The sequence below is a fragment of the Lolium rigidum genome, chromosome 7 (assembly GCF_022539505.1).
Source record: "Lolium rigidum isolate FL_2022 chromosome 7, APGP_CSIRO_Lrig_0.1, whole genome shotgun sequence".
In the NCBI taxonomy this organism is placed as follows: domain Eukaryota; kingdom Viridiplantae; phylum Streptophyta; class Magnoliopsida; order Poales; family Poaceae; genus Lolium; species Lolium rigidum.
Genome location: NC_061514.1, coordinates 129,757,209 through 129,772,854, shown reverse-complemented (window position 1 = coordinate 129,772,854; position 15,646 = coordinate 129,757,209).

Below are 15,646 nucleotides of genomic sequence, written 5' to 3'. Positions count from 1 at the left end.
TGGTGAAGGAAGTTCTTATTAGGGCTTGTTAAAACATTTGGATACTCAGAAATGGGCAAATTTAGACAGGAGAAGAACTCTTTCACTAAGTGGAGAAGCAAGTTTATTCATGATATCTCCTTGTTGAGAAATTTAAGTCGGCTCCTAGGTCCATATGCTCCATCTGCTAAAAAAATATCGAAATGTTAAAAGAAAATTATAAAAAATTCTACATGTACATCTCCACAATATACTTAGTTCGTCAAGTTTCACAAGAAACCAATACATTTTGTGGTATGTGTGAAAATGAGAAAATTTATTCTTCTAAAAAGCCTTATTTTTAGTATTGAATTTTATCTTTTTTTACACACGTCACACGACAAGTCGAGATTTACGTGCGGATTTTTTGTTTCAAGTTTTTTGAAATTTCAAAATGAGTGTAACATGTATTTTAAAATAAAGAGAGCATATGCTCTCATGTGCCAAAACACCACTCCAGCAGTATAGAATTAAAGCCAAACATAGGGATAGTCAGTTGAATTGGATTAGGATCCTACCTTAGTGACCTTTCTCCATAGTCCTTTTTAGTTTTGCTTCTTAGCTTCCTTTCTTTGTAATTTGGTTTTATATATAACTCCTTTTTTCCTTTTGGTTATAATAAAATTTTGTTGTGGGGCTTTTGTCTCACAGTCCAGGGTAAAAAATGGAGTTGAAAAATTATAATTTTCTAGGTAGGGGAATCCTACTTCGCTGGATTGATATTAGATCTTTTCTCATGGTTGCAACGAGGATAATTATTCTCGCAATATTTGACCAACTTCTATGTTATCGATCGACAATGTTGATTCCTACTCTTGGCTCCTAGTGTTCTTAACAAGGCTGTTCGGTTGCTTTTTCTGGCATATTGATGTAGATACTCTTGCCGATGTTGATTGACTAATTTAATAGTTGTGCACGTTGTTTTGGCATTGGTGGCTCAAATAAAAGTTATGGGAGAACTTTTTTCCGAAACTAGGCAAGACTTCCCATTTCATTGATAAAGAAGAAGATGGCCGGTTAATTAAAGGGTAACCGACCAAAAACCGATACAAGTACACCAACGTCGTCATGGAACAGGACCAAATTGTGCACAACCACCGACGGATCTGGAAAAATGCCAACAATCGACCACACATGCCAATGAGAGACAGCCCCGACTCGAACGAGAAGCTTCGCAAGAGAACTATGTTGGGCTTGCGCCGTCCGAATCCTCCACAATCCATCGGTTGCCGGTCATCGTTGCCGTATGGACACTCCACCGCAGTCCAACTTCACAGCGACACAACGAAGCACGAGAGAACCCATCGGACACGCCGGTAACCAGCTCACGAAGCCCAAGCCGCGACCCAAACTCTACTCGACGCATAATCGTTGCCAAACTGCCGCAGCGCCCCCAAGCGAGCCGTCTCAGCAACCAATTCCGAGATGATGCCCTCAACAAGGAGAAAGACATTGAGATTCCTTCATCCTCCGATCCGAGGATCTGAGGTTTCCCTCCGGAGGCAAGTGCACGGGATGAGGAGAGGAGCCCCCAACGATGCTTCTAAGAAAGTAAACGTCACCCGCGGGCGGCGCCGTGGCCGGTCCTGGCCATCACTAGGACATGGATTTCTCCTAGGATCCTCCGCCTCCAACCACCCAGGTCCACCGCCCGGCAACAACCTGCAACCAAATTTCCTCCGCCCAGACCGCACCAACACCACCACCTTGTCGATGCCATGCCCCGACAGATCAGGGCCAATAGCACACCCCCCATGCAACCACTTCTCCTGCGAAAGATGCCTCCACCGCCTCATCGCCAGCCTGGAGAGATGCGAGGACCGAGCAAATCCATCGTGCAGGAGGCTTCCTGAGCCAAGCTGGTAGCATCGCCACCCTTGTGGCCGAAGATGCCGACCACCACCTGTAGGTCCGCCCGGGCCTCCGCCCTGCCATACCGCTGCTAGCAGCCGCCAGCTGTTGTCCCAGCTGACCGCGGCACACCCGCGGGGATTTAGGCATTGAGGACCCAAGATCCGCGCCTAGCAGGCCACTGCGCCCTCGAGGCTTCACTGACCTTGCAGCTTCGCCACATGAACGGAAGATTGTCGCCATGCCGTCACACCCTCGCTAGAGCTCTGCCACGCATTCGCACCCGCAGAACCGCCGCCGATGCATGAGGTCCCACCGCTAGCCCGTCCCCCCTGACCGCCACCTTTGGAGCGGAGGGGGCCTCCGCCACCGAGGCAAGGACTAGCGGCAGCGGCGGCAGAGAAGGGGTGCTGATGGAGGCTTCTTCCGGTGGCTAGTGTTTTCTCCACCGGGTCGCCGCACGCGCAGGCGACACGGGGGCCAGGAGAAATCCGACGGTGCATGGTCGGGTTTTGGGTCCAAGCTTATGGGAGAACTTTGGTATCTACAGGTATGTGGTTTCTGCATTTACATTTGGTTGCGTTCACAAGATTTTGCCATGGAAGAAAAAAAGAATGTGGAGAGTTCGAAGATTTGCCTTATTTTAAGCTTCATTTTGTAATTACATGGAGGCACGTACTATTTGCTACAGTAAATATAGAGTATACGATATTGATTGTCAAAACAAAAATACTACTGAGTAATTGTAAATCGTAATCAAGCCGGCCGATTGGCGTTTGATGTGGTCCACAAGGCATCTCCCCTAACTCCTTCCGTGGCGCTCCCCAGGGTGCCGCCGGGGGGGCGATCCCTCTCCTTCCGCCGCCCCTCCCTCTGCGCTCTCTCCCTCCGCCGCTGCAGTAGGCGCTGGCCATGGTGGCGGCGGGCCCTGACGCCAAAGTGCCTGGGGGGTTGTTGGAGGCGGCGACCGACGGTGGCGTCTGGGGCGGCGACCACCGACTTCGACGTGCTCCCCGTCTAGGGCGGTGGCCCTGGACGTGCGGCGGCGGCTCCACCTCCACGGCCTCCGGCGATGGATGGGGGTGGCGGCGGCTGTTGGATCTTGGGCCCGCCAAGATCCATCGTCGGCTTCTGCTGGCGGCGCGAGGAAGGGGGCGGCGATCTGCGGAGCGAGGATGGTGTGGTTGCGGCTACCGTCGTCCATCGAATTCTCCTTCGTCATCGTTGGTCAGCGGATGGCGGCGTGGGGGCATGTTCGTCTGCTTCGGGTTTGAAGGTGGTGGTCCTAGGGATCTTCTTCTGCGTAGATGAAGACCTACCGGATGCTGATCCTGTTCATCTAGCCGGAGTGTTGAGTTCCGGAAGGCTTCGTCGGCGAATGGAACAGCGCATCTTTTGCCTGCAGTTTGCTGGATCGGGTGGTATTCGGTAGCGCGCACCCATGCTTTTATTCCGACCGTTTGGTTCTGGAGGGAGCGGGGCGAAGTTCTTTTTCTATGTTTGATACGTCTCCGACGTATCGATAATTTCTTATGTTCCATGCCACATTATTGATGATATCTACATGTTTTATACACATTATATGTCGTATTTATGCATTTTCCGGCACTAACCTATTAACGAGATGCCGAAGAGCCAGTTGTTGTTTTCTGCCGTTTTTGGTTTCAGAAATCCTACAAAGGAAATATTCTCGGAATTGGACAAAATCAACGCCCAGGGTCCTATTTTTGCACGAAGCTTCCAGAAGACCGAGGGGAAAGGAAGTGGGGCCACGAGGCGCCGACACAACAGGGCGGCGCGGCCTGGCCCTTGGCCGCGCGGCCCTGGTGTGTGGGGCCCTCGTGTGGCCCCCCGTGTTGCCCTTCCGCCTACTTAAAGCCTTCGTCGCGAAACCCCCGCATCGAGAGCCACGATACGGAAAACCTTGTCGAGACACCGCCGCCGCCAATCCCATCTCGGGGGATTCTGGAGATCGCCTCCGGCACCCTGCCGGAGAGGGGAATCATATCCCGGAGGACTCTTCACCGCCATGGTCGCCTCCGGAGTGATGAGTGAGTATTTCACCCCTGGACTATGGGTCCATAGCAGTAGCTAGATGGTTGTCTTCTCCTCATGTGCTTCATTGTCGGATCTTGTGAGCTGCCTAACATGATCAAGATCATCTATCCGTAATTCTATATGTTGTGTTTGTCGGGATCCGATGGATAGAGAATACTATGTTATGTTGATTATCAATATATTACCTATGTGTTGTTTATGATCTTGCATGCTCTCCGTTATTAGTAGAGGCTCCGGCCAAGTTTTTGCTCTTAACTCCAAGAGGGAGTATTTATGCTCGATAGTGGGTTCATGCCTCCATTAAATGCTGGGACGAGTGACGGAAAGTTCTAAGGTTGTGGATGTGCTTGTTGCCACTAGGGATAAAACATTGATGCTATGTCCGAGGATGTAGTTATTGATTACATTACGCACCATACTTAATGCAATTGTCCGTTGTTTTGCAACTTAATACTGGAAGGGGTTCGGATGATAACTCTGAAGGTGGACTTTTTAGGCATAGATGCATGCTGGATAGCGGTCTATGTACTTTGTCGTAATGCCCAATTAAATCTCACAATACTCATCATATCATGTATGTGCATTGTCATGCTCTCTTTATTTGTCAATTGCCCGACTGTAATTTGTTCACCCAACATGCTATTTATCTTATGGGAGAGACACCTCTAGTGAACTGTGGACCCCGGTCCATTCTTTTACATCGAATACAATCTACTTGCAATACTTGTTCTTTACTTGTTCTTTGCAAACAATCATCATCCACACTATACATCTAATCCTTTGTAACGACAAGCCGGTGAGATTGACAACCTCACTTGTTTCGTTGGGGCAAAGTACTTTGGTTGTGTTGTGCGGGTTCCACGTTGGCGCCGGAATCTCTGGTGTTGCGCCGCACTACATCCCGCCGCCATCAACCTTCAACGTGCTTCTTGGTTCCTCCTGGTTCGATAAACCTTGGTTTCTTTCTGAGGGAAAACTTGCCGCTGTACGCATCACACCTTCCTCTTGGGGTTCCCAACGGACGCGTGCTGTACGCGTATCAAGCATATTTTCTGGCGCCGTTGCCGGGGACCTGAAGAAAAGTTACACCACAAAGATTTCTATCTCCCACGTCAACTACACGCCAGCAGCATATTTTCTGGCGCCGTTGCCGGGGAGATCAAGACACGCTGCAAGGGGAGTCTCCACAATCCAATCTCTTTACTTTGTTTTTGTCTTGCTTTACTTTATTTACTTTCTTTGTTAGCTGCACATATATCAAAACACAAAAAAATTATTTGCTAGCTTTACTTTATTTACTGTCTTGCACTCTATATCAAAAACACACAAAAAATAGTTACTTGCATTTATTTTATCTAGTTTGCTTTATTTACTACAGCTAAAATGGCTACCCCTGAAAATACTAAGTTCTGTGACTTCACAACCACAAATAATAATGATTTCTTATGCACACCTATTGCTCCACCTGCTACTACAGCAGAATTCTTTGAAATTACACCTGCTTTACTGAATCTTGTTATGCGAGAGCAATTTTCTGGTGTTAGTTCTGATGATGCTGCTGCCCATCTCAATAATTTTGTTGAATTGTGTGAAATGAAAAGTATAAAGATGTAGATGGTGACATTATAAAATTAAAATTATTTCTTTTCTCATTAAGAGGAAGAGCTAAAGATTGGTTGCTATCTCTGCCTAAGAATAGTATTGATTCATGGACTAAATGCAAGGATGCTTTTATTGGTAGATATTATCCCCCTGCTAAAATTATATCTTTGAGGAGTAGCATAATGAATTTTAAACAATTGGATAATGAGCATGTTGCACAAGCTTGGGAAAGAATGAAATCTTTGGTTAAAAATTGCCCAACCCATGGACTGACTACTTGGATGATCATCCAAACCTTTTATGCAGGACTGAACTTTTCTTCGCGGAACTTATTGGATTCAGCTGCTGGAGGTACCTTTATGTCCATCACTCTTGGTGAAGCAACAAAGCTCCTTGATAATATGATGATTAATTACTCTAAATGGCACACGGAAAGAGCTCCACAAGGTAAGAAGGTAAATTCGTCGAAGAAACCTCTTCCTTGAGTGATAAGATTGATGCTATTATGTCTATGCTTGTGAATGATAGGACTAATGTTGATCCTAATAATGTTCCGTTAGCTTCATTGGTTGCCCAAGAAGAACATGTTGATGTGAACTTCATTAAAAATAATAATTTCAACAACAATGCTTATCGGAACAATTCTAGTAATAACTATAGGCCATATCCTTACAATAATGGTAACGGTTATGGTAATTCATATGGGAATTCTTACAACAATAATAGGAACATACCCCCTGGACTTGAAGCTATGCTTAAAGAATTTATTAGTACACAAACTGCTTTTAACAAATCTGTTGAGGAAAAGCTCAATAAAATTGATATTCTCGCTTCTAAGGTTGATAGTCTTGCCTCTGATGTTGATCTTTTGAAATCGAAAGTTATGCATAATAAGGATATTAAAAATAAAATTGTTACTACAGCAAATGCCATCCAAGTTAGAATTAATGAGAATATAAGATTGATGGCCGAATTGCATGCCAGGTGGGAAAGAGAAGAAAATGAAAAACTAGCTAAAGAGAACAATGTAGTTAAAGCTTGGACTATTACCACCACTAGTAATGCTAATGCTCCACACGTTGCTGCACCTCCTACTATTAATGGTAAAATAATTGGTGTTGGCAATGTTACTACTCCTAGTGCAAAGCGTGCAAAATTGCCCGAAACTGCTAAAACTGCTGAAACTGCATGTGATAAAACTGCTGAAATTTTTTCCAACATTGGGGATGATGATCCCATTGCTTTAGATTGTAATGGTTTGGATTTTGATGATTGCCACATCTCCGAAGTTATTTAGTTCTTACAAAAACTTGCTAAGAGTCCCAATTCTAGTGCTATAAATTTGGCTTTCACAAAACATATTACAAATGCTCTCATAAAAGCTAGAGAAGAGAAACTAAAACTTGAAAACTTCTATTCCTAGGAAGCTAGAGGATGGTTGGGAGCCCATCATTAAGATGAAGGTCAATAACTTTGATTGTAATGCTTTATGTGATCTTGGTGCAAGTATTTCCGTTATGCCCAAGAAAATATATAATATGCTTGACTTGCCACCATTGAAGAATTGTTATTTGGATGTTAATCTTGTTGATAATGCTATAAAGAAACCTTTGGGGAGAGTTGATAATATTCGCATTACCGTTAACAATAACCTTGTCCCCGTTGATTTTGTTGTCTTGGATATCGAATGCAATGCATCTTGTCCCATTATATTGGGAAGACCTTTTCTTCGAACTGTTGGAGCCATCATTGATATGAAGGAAGGTAATATTAAATATCAATTTCCTCTCAAGAAAGGTATGGAACACTTCCCTAGAAAGAGAATGAAGTTACCTCTTGATTCTATTATTAGAACAAGTTATGATGTTGATACTTCGTCTCTTGATAACATTTTATATACAATTTCTGCGCCTAGCTGAAAGGCGTTAAAGAAAAGCGCTTACGGGAGACAACCCATGTTTTTACTACAGTACCTTTATTTTATATTTGAGTCTTGGAAGTTGTTTACTACTGTAGCAACCTCTCCATATCTTAGTTTTGTGCATTTTTGTGCCAAGTAAAGTCGTTGATAGTAAGGTTCATACTAGATTTGGATTGCTGCAGCGATAGCGATTTCTTTGCTATCACGAATTTCGACCTGCCTCTCTGTAGGTAGCTCAGAAAAATATGCCAATGTACATGCATGATCCTCAGATATGTACGCAACTTTCATTCAATTTGGGCATTTTCATTTGAGCAAGTATGGTGCCTCGATAAAATCCATCTTTACGGACTGTTCTGTTTTGACAGATTCTGCCTTTTATTTCGCATTGCCTCTTTTGCTATGATGGATGAATTTCTTTGTTCCATTAATGTCCAGTAGCTTTATGCAATGTCCAGACGTGTTAAGAATGATTATGTCACCTCTGAACATGTTAATTTTTATTGTGCACTAACCCTCTAATGAGTTGTTTCGAGTTTGGTGTGGAGGAAGTTTTCAAGGATCAAGAGAGGAGGATGATACAATATGATCAAGGAGAGTGAAAGCTCTAAGCTTGGGGATGCCCCGGTGGTTCACCCCTGCATATTTTAAGAAGACTCAAGCGTCTAAGCTTGGGGATGCCCAAGGCATCCCCTTCTTCATCGACAACATTATCAGGTTCCTCCCCTGAAACTATATTTTTATTCCATCACATCTTATGTGCTTTGCTTGGAGCGTCGGTTTGTTTTTGTTTTTGTTTTGTTTGAATAAAATGGATCCTAGCATTCATTGTGTGGGAGAGATACACGCTCCAGTTGTTGCATATGGACAAATATGTCCTTAGGCTTTACTCATAGTATTCATGGCGAAGGTTGAATCTTCTTCGTTAAATTGTTATATGGTTGGAATCGGGAAATGCTACATGTAGTAATTCTAAAATGTTTTGAATAATTTGATACTTGGCAATTATTGTGCTCATGTTTAAGCTCTTGCGTCATATACTTTGCACCTATTAATGAAGAAACACCTAGAGCTTGCTAAATTTGGTTTGCATATTTGGTCTCTCTAAAGTCTAGATAATTTCTAGTATTGAGTTTTGAACAACAAGGAAGACGGTGTAGAGTCTTATAATGTTTACAATATGTCTTTTATGTGAGTTTTGCTGCACCGGTTCATCCTTGTGTTTCTTTCAAATAATTGCTAGCCTAAACCTTGTATCGAGAGGGAATACTTCTCATGCATCCAAAATCCTTGAGCCAACCACTATGCCATTTGTGTCCACCATACCTACCTACTACATGGTATTTCTCCGCCATTCCAAAGTAAATTGCTTGAGTGCTACCTTTAAATTTCCATCATTCGCCTTTGCAATATATAGCTCATGGGACAAATAGCCTAAAAACTATTGTGGTATTGAATATGTACTTATGCACTTTATCTCTTATTAAGTTTCTTGTTGCGCGATAACCATGTTCCTGGGGACGCCATCAACTACTCTTTGTTGAATATCATGTGAGTTGCTATGCATGTCCGTCTTGTCTGAAGTAAGGGAGATTTACCACTTTATTGGTTAGAGCATGCATATTGTTAGAGAAGAACATTGGGCCGCTAACTAAAGCCATGAATCATGGTGGAAGTTTCAGTTTTGGACATATATCCTCAATCTCATATGAGAACATTAATTGTTGCTACATGCTTATGCATTAAAGAGGAGTCCATTATACTGTTGTCTATGTTGTCCCGGTATGGATGTCTAAGTTGAGAATAATCAAAAGCGAGAAATCCAAATGCGAGCTTTCTCCTTAGACCTTTGTACAGGCGGCATAGAGGTACCCCTTTGTGACACTTGGTTAAAACATGTGTATTGCGATGATCCCGGTAATCCGAGCTAATTAGGACACGGTGCGGGCACTATTAGTACACTATGCATGAGGCTTGCAACTTGTAAGATATAATTTACATAATACATATGCTGTATTACTACCGTTGACAAAATTGTTTCATGTTTTCAAAACCAAAGCTCTAGCACAAATATAGCAATCGATGATTTCCTCTTTGAAGGCCTTTCTTTTACTTTTATGTTGAGTCAGTTCACCTATTTCTCTCCACCTCAAGAAGCAAACACTTGTGTGAACTGTGCATTGATTCATACATACTTGCATATTGCACTTGTTATATTACTCTATGTTGACAATTATCCATGAGATATACATGTTACAAGTTGAAAGCAACCGCTGAAACTTAATCTTCCTTTGTGTTGCTTCAATACCTTTACTATGAATTTATTGCTTTATGAGTTAACTCTTATGCAAGACTTATTGATGCTTGTCTTGAAGTACTATTCATGAAAAGTCTTTGCTTTATGATTCAGTTGTTTACTCATGTCATTACCATTGTTTTGATCGCTGCATTCACTACATATGCTTATAATAGTATGATCAAGGTTATGATGGCATGTTGATGGCGTGTATTTCACACGTTCGTTGGGCAACCCCAAGAGGAAGGTATGATGCGCACAGCAGCAAGTTTTCCCTCAGAAAGAAACCAAGGTTTATCGAACCAGGAGGAGCCAAGAAGCACGTTGAAGGTTGATGGCGGCGGGATGTAGTGCGGCGCAACACCGGAGATTCCGGCGCCAACGTGGAACCTGCACAACACAACCAAAGTACTTTGCCCCAACGAAACGAGTGAGGTTGTCAATCTCACCGGCTTGCTGTAACAAAGGATTAACCGTATTGTGTGGAAGATGATTGTTTGCGAGAGAAAATAGTAAAAACAAGTATTGCAGCAGATTTGTATTTCAGTATTAAAGAATGGACCGGGGTCCACAGTTCACTAGAGGTGTCTCTCCCATAAGATAAAAGCATGTTGGGTGAACAAATTACGGTCGGGCAATTGACAAATAGAGAGGGCATAACAATGCACATACATGACATGATAAGTATAGTGAGATTTAATTGGGTATTACGACAAAGTACATAGACCGCCATCCAACTGCATCTATGCCTAAAAAGTCCACCTTCGAGGTTATCATCCGAACCCCCTCCGGTATTAAGTTGCAAAGCAACGAGACAATTGCATTAAGTATGGTGCGTAATGTAATCAACAACTACATCCTCGGACATAGCGCCAATGTTTTATCCCTAGTGGCAACAGAGCACAACACAACCTTAGAACTTTCTGTCACTATCCCGAGTGTCAATGCGGGCATGAACCCACTATCGAGCATAAGTACTCCCTCTTGGAGTTAAAAGTAAAAACTTGGCCGAGCCTCTACTAGAAACGGAGAGCATGCAAGATCATAAACAACACATGTATAATAACTTGATAATTAACATGACATGGTATTCTCTATCCATCGGATCCCGACAAACACAACATATAGAATTACGGATAGATGATCTTGATCATGTCGGGCAGCTCACAAGATCCAACAATGAAGCACAATGAGGAGAAGACAACCATCTAGCTACTGCTATGGACCCATAGTCCAGGGGTGAACTACTCACTCATCAATCCGGAGGCGACCATGGCGGTGTAGAGTCCTCCGGGAGATGAATCCCCTCTCCGGCGAGGGTGCCGGAGGAGATCTCCGGAATCCCCCGAGATGGGATCGGCGGCGGCGGCGTCTCGGTAAGGTTTTCCGTATCGTGGTTTTTCGCATCAGGGGTTTCGCGACGGAGGCTTTAAGTAGGCGGAAGGGCAGAGTCGGGGGCCAGACGAGGGGGCCACACCATAGGGCGGCGCGGGCCCCCCCTGGGCCGCGCGGCCTTGTGGTTTGGCCACCTCGTGGCCCCACTTTGTGTGTTCTTCGGTCTTACGGAAGCTCCGTGGAAAAATAGGACCCTGGGTCTTCGTTTCGTCCAATTCCGAGAATATTTCGTTACTAGGATTTACGAAACCAAAAACAGCGAAAACAGGAACTGGCACTTCGGCATCTTGTTAATAGGTTAGTTCCGGAAAATGCACGAATATGACATAAAGTGTGCATAAAACATGTAGGTATCATCAATAATATGGCATAGAACATAAGAAATTATCGATACGTCGGAGACGTATCAAGCATCCCCAAGCTTAGTTACGCTCGTCCCGAGCGAGGTAAAACGATAACAAATATAATTTACGAAGTGATATGCCATCATAACCTTGATCATACTATTTGTAAACATATGTAGTGGATGCAGCGATCAAAACAATGGTAATGACATGAGTAAACAAGTGAATCATAAAGCAAAGACTTTTCATGAATAGTACTTCAAGACAAGTATTAATAAGTCTTGCATAAGAGTTAACTCATAAAGCAATAAATCAAAGTAAAGGTATTGAAGCAACACAAAGGAAGATTAAGTTTCAGCGGTTGCTTTCAACTTGTAACATGTATATCTCATGGATAATTGTCAACATAGAGTAATATAACAAGTACAATATGCAAATATGTAGGAATCAATGCACGAGTTCACACAAGTGTTTGCTTCTTGAGGTGGAGAGAAATAGGTGAACTGACTCAACATAAAAGTAAAAAGAATGGTCCTTCAAAGAGGAAAGCATCGATTGCTATATTTGTGCTAGAGCTTTTATTTTGAAAACATGAAACAATTTTGTCAACGGTAGTAATAAAGCATATGAGTTATGAAAGTTATATCTTACAAGTTGCAAGTCTCATGCATAGTATACTAATAGTGCCCGCACCTTGTCCTAATTAACTTGGACTACCGGATCTTTGCAATGCACATGTTTTGACCAAGTGTCACAATGGGGTACTTCCATGTCGCCTGTACAAAGGTCTAAGGAGAAAGCTCGCATTTTGGATTTCTCGCTTTTGATTATTCTCAACTTAGACATCCATACCGGGACAACATGGACAACAGATAATGGACTCCTCTTTAATGCATAAGCATGTGGCAACAATTATTATTCTCATATGAGATTGAGGATATATGTCCAAACTGAAACTTCCACCATGAATCATGGCTTTAGTTAGCGGCCCAAAGTTCTTCTCTAACAATATGCATGCTCCAACCATGAAGGTGGTAGATCTCTCTTGCTTCAGACAAGACGGACATGCATAGCAACTCACATGATATCCAACAAAGAATAGTTGATGGCGTCTCCAGAAACATGGTTATCGCACAACAAGCAACTTAATAAGAGATAAAGTGCATAAGTACATATTCAATACCACAATAGTTTTTAAGCTATTTGTACCATGAGCTATATATTGCAAAGGTGAATGATGGAATTTTAAAGGTAGCACTCAAGCAATTTACTTTGGGATGGCGGATAAATACCATGTAGTAGGTAGGTATGGTGGACACAAATGGCATAGTGGTTGGCTCAAGTATTTTGGATGCATGAGAAGTATTCCCTCTCGATACAAGGTTTAGGCTAGCAAGGTTATTTGAAACAAACACAAGGATGAACGGTACAGCAAAACTCACATAAAAGACATATGGTAAACATTATAAGACTCCATACCAGTCTTCCTTGTTGTTCAAAACTCAATACTTGGATGTTATCTAGACTCTAGAGAAACCAAATATGCAAACCAAATTAGCAAGCTCTAAGTATTTCTTCATTAATGGGTGCAAAGTATATGATGCAAGAGCTTAATCATGAGCACAACAATTGCCAAGTATCAAATTATCCAAGACATTATAGCAATTTACTACATGTAGCATTTTCCAATTCCAACCATATAACAATTTAACGAAGAAGAACTTCGCCATGAATACTATGAGTAGAGCCTAAGGACATATTTGTCCATATGCAACAGCGGAGCGTGTCTCTCTCCCATAAAGTGAATGCTAGGATCCATTTTATTCAAACAAAACAAAAAACAAAAACAAACCGACGCTCCAAGCAAAGTACATAAGATTTGGCCGAATAAAAATATAGTTTTAGGGGAGGAACCTGATAATGTTGTCGATGAAGAAGGGGATGCCTTGGGCATCCCCAAGCTTAGACGCTTGAGTCTTCTTAATATATGCAGGGGTGAACCACCGGGGCATCCCCAAGCTTAGAGTTTTCACTCTCCTTGATCATATTGCATCATACTCCTCTCTTGATCCTTGAAAACTTCCTCCACACCAAACTCGAAACAACTCATTAGAGGGTTAGTGCATAATAAAAATTCACATGTTCAGAGGTGACACAATAATTCTTAACACTTCTGGACATTGCATAAAGCTACTTGGACATTAGTGGATCAAAGAAATTCATCCAACATAGCAAAAGAGGCAATGCGAAATAAAAGACAGAATCTGTCAAAACAGAACAGTCCGTAAAGATGGATTTTATTAGGCCACCAGACTTGCTCAAACGAAAATGCTCAAATTGAATGAAAGTTGCGTACATATCTGAGGATCATGCTCGTAAATTGGCGTAATTTTCTGAGCTACCTACGGGGAGATAGACCCAGATTCGTGACAGACAAAGAAATCTGGAACTGCGCAGTAATCCAAATCTAGTACTTACTTTTCTATCAAAGACTTTACTTGGAACAACAAAACATAAAACTAAGATAAGGAGAGGTTGCTACAGTAGTAAAAAACTTCCAAGACACAAATGTAAAACAAAAATACTGGAGTAAAAACATGGGTTGTCTCCCATAAGCGCTTTTCTTTAACGCCTTTCAGCTAGGCGCAGAAAGTGTAACTCAAGTAACATCGAGAGATGAAGTATCAACATCATAATTTGTTCTAATAATAGAATCATAAGGTAACTTCATTCTCTTTCTAGGGAAGTGTTCCATACCTTTCTTGAGAGGAAATTGATATTTAATATTACCTTCCTTCATATCAATAGTAGCACCAACGGTTCGAAGAAAAGGTCTTCCCAATATAATGGGGCAAGATGCATTGCATTCAATATCCAAGACAACAAAATCAACGGGGACAAGGTTATTGTTAACCATAATATGAACATTATCAACTTTCCCAAAGGTTTCTTTTTAGCATTATCAGCGAGATTAACATCCAAATAACAATTCTTCAATGGTGGCAAGTCAAGCATATCATAGACTTTTTTAGGCATAACAGAAATACTTGCACCAAGATCACATAAAGCATTACAATCAAAATCTTTGACTCTCATTTTAATGATGGGCTCCCAACCATCCTCTAGCTTTCTAGGAATAGAAGTTTCAAGTTTTAGTTTCTCTTCTCTAGCTTTTATGAGAGCATTTGTAATATGTTTTGTGAAAGCCAAATTTATAGCACTAGCATTGGGACTTTTAGCAAGTTTTTGCAAGAACTTTATAACTTCAGAGATATGGCAATCATCAAAATCTAAATCATTACAATCTAAAGCAATGGGATTATCATCCCCAAGGTTGGAAAAAATTTCAGCAGTTTTATCACAAGCAGTTTCAGCGGTTTTAGCAGTTTCAGGTAGTTTTGCGCGCTTTGCACTAGGAGTAGAAGCATTGCCAACACCAATTATTTTACCATTGATAGTAGGAGGTGCAGCAACATATGAATCATTAGCATTGCTAGTGGTGGTAATAGTCCAAACTTTAGCTACATTTTCCTTTTTAGCTAGTTTTTCATTTTCTTCTCTATCCCACCTAGCACGCGAGTTCAGCCATTAATCTTATATTCTCATTAATTCTAACTTGGATGGCATTTGCTGTAGTAACAATTTTATTTTCAATATCCCTATTAGGCATAACTTTCGATTTCAAAAGATCAACATCGGAGGCAAGACTATCAACTCTAGAAACAAGAATATCAATTTTATTGAGCTTTTCCTCAACAGATTTGTTAAAGGCAGTTTGTGTACTAATAAATTCTTTAAGCATGGCTTCAAGTCCAGGGGTGTATTCCTATTATTGTTGTAAGAATTCCCATAAGAATTAGCATAACCGTTACCATTATTATAAGGATATGGCCTATAGTTATTACTAGAATTGTTCAGATAAGCATTGTTGTTGAAATTATTATTTTTAATGAAGTTTACATCAACATGTTCTTCTTGGGCAACCAATGAAGCTAATGGAACATTATTAGGATCAACATTAGTCCTATCATTAGCAAGCATAGACATAATAGCATCAACTTTATCATTCAAGGAAGAGGATTCTTCAACGGAATTTACCTTCTTACCTTGTGGAGCTCTTTCCGTGTGCCATTCGAGTAATTAACCATCATATTATCAAGA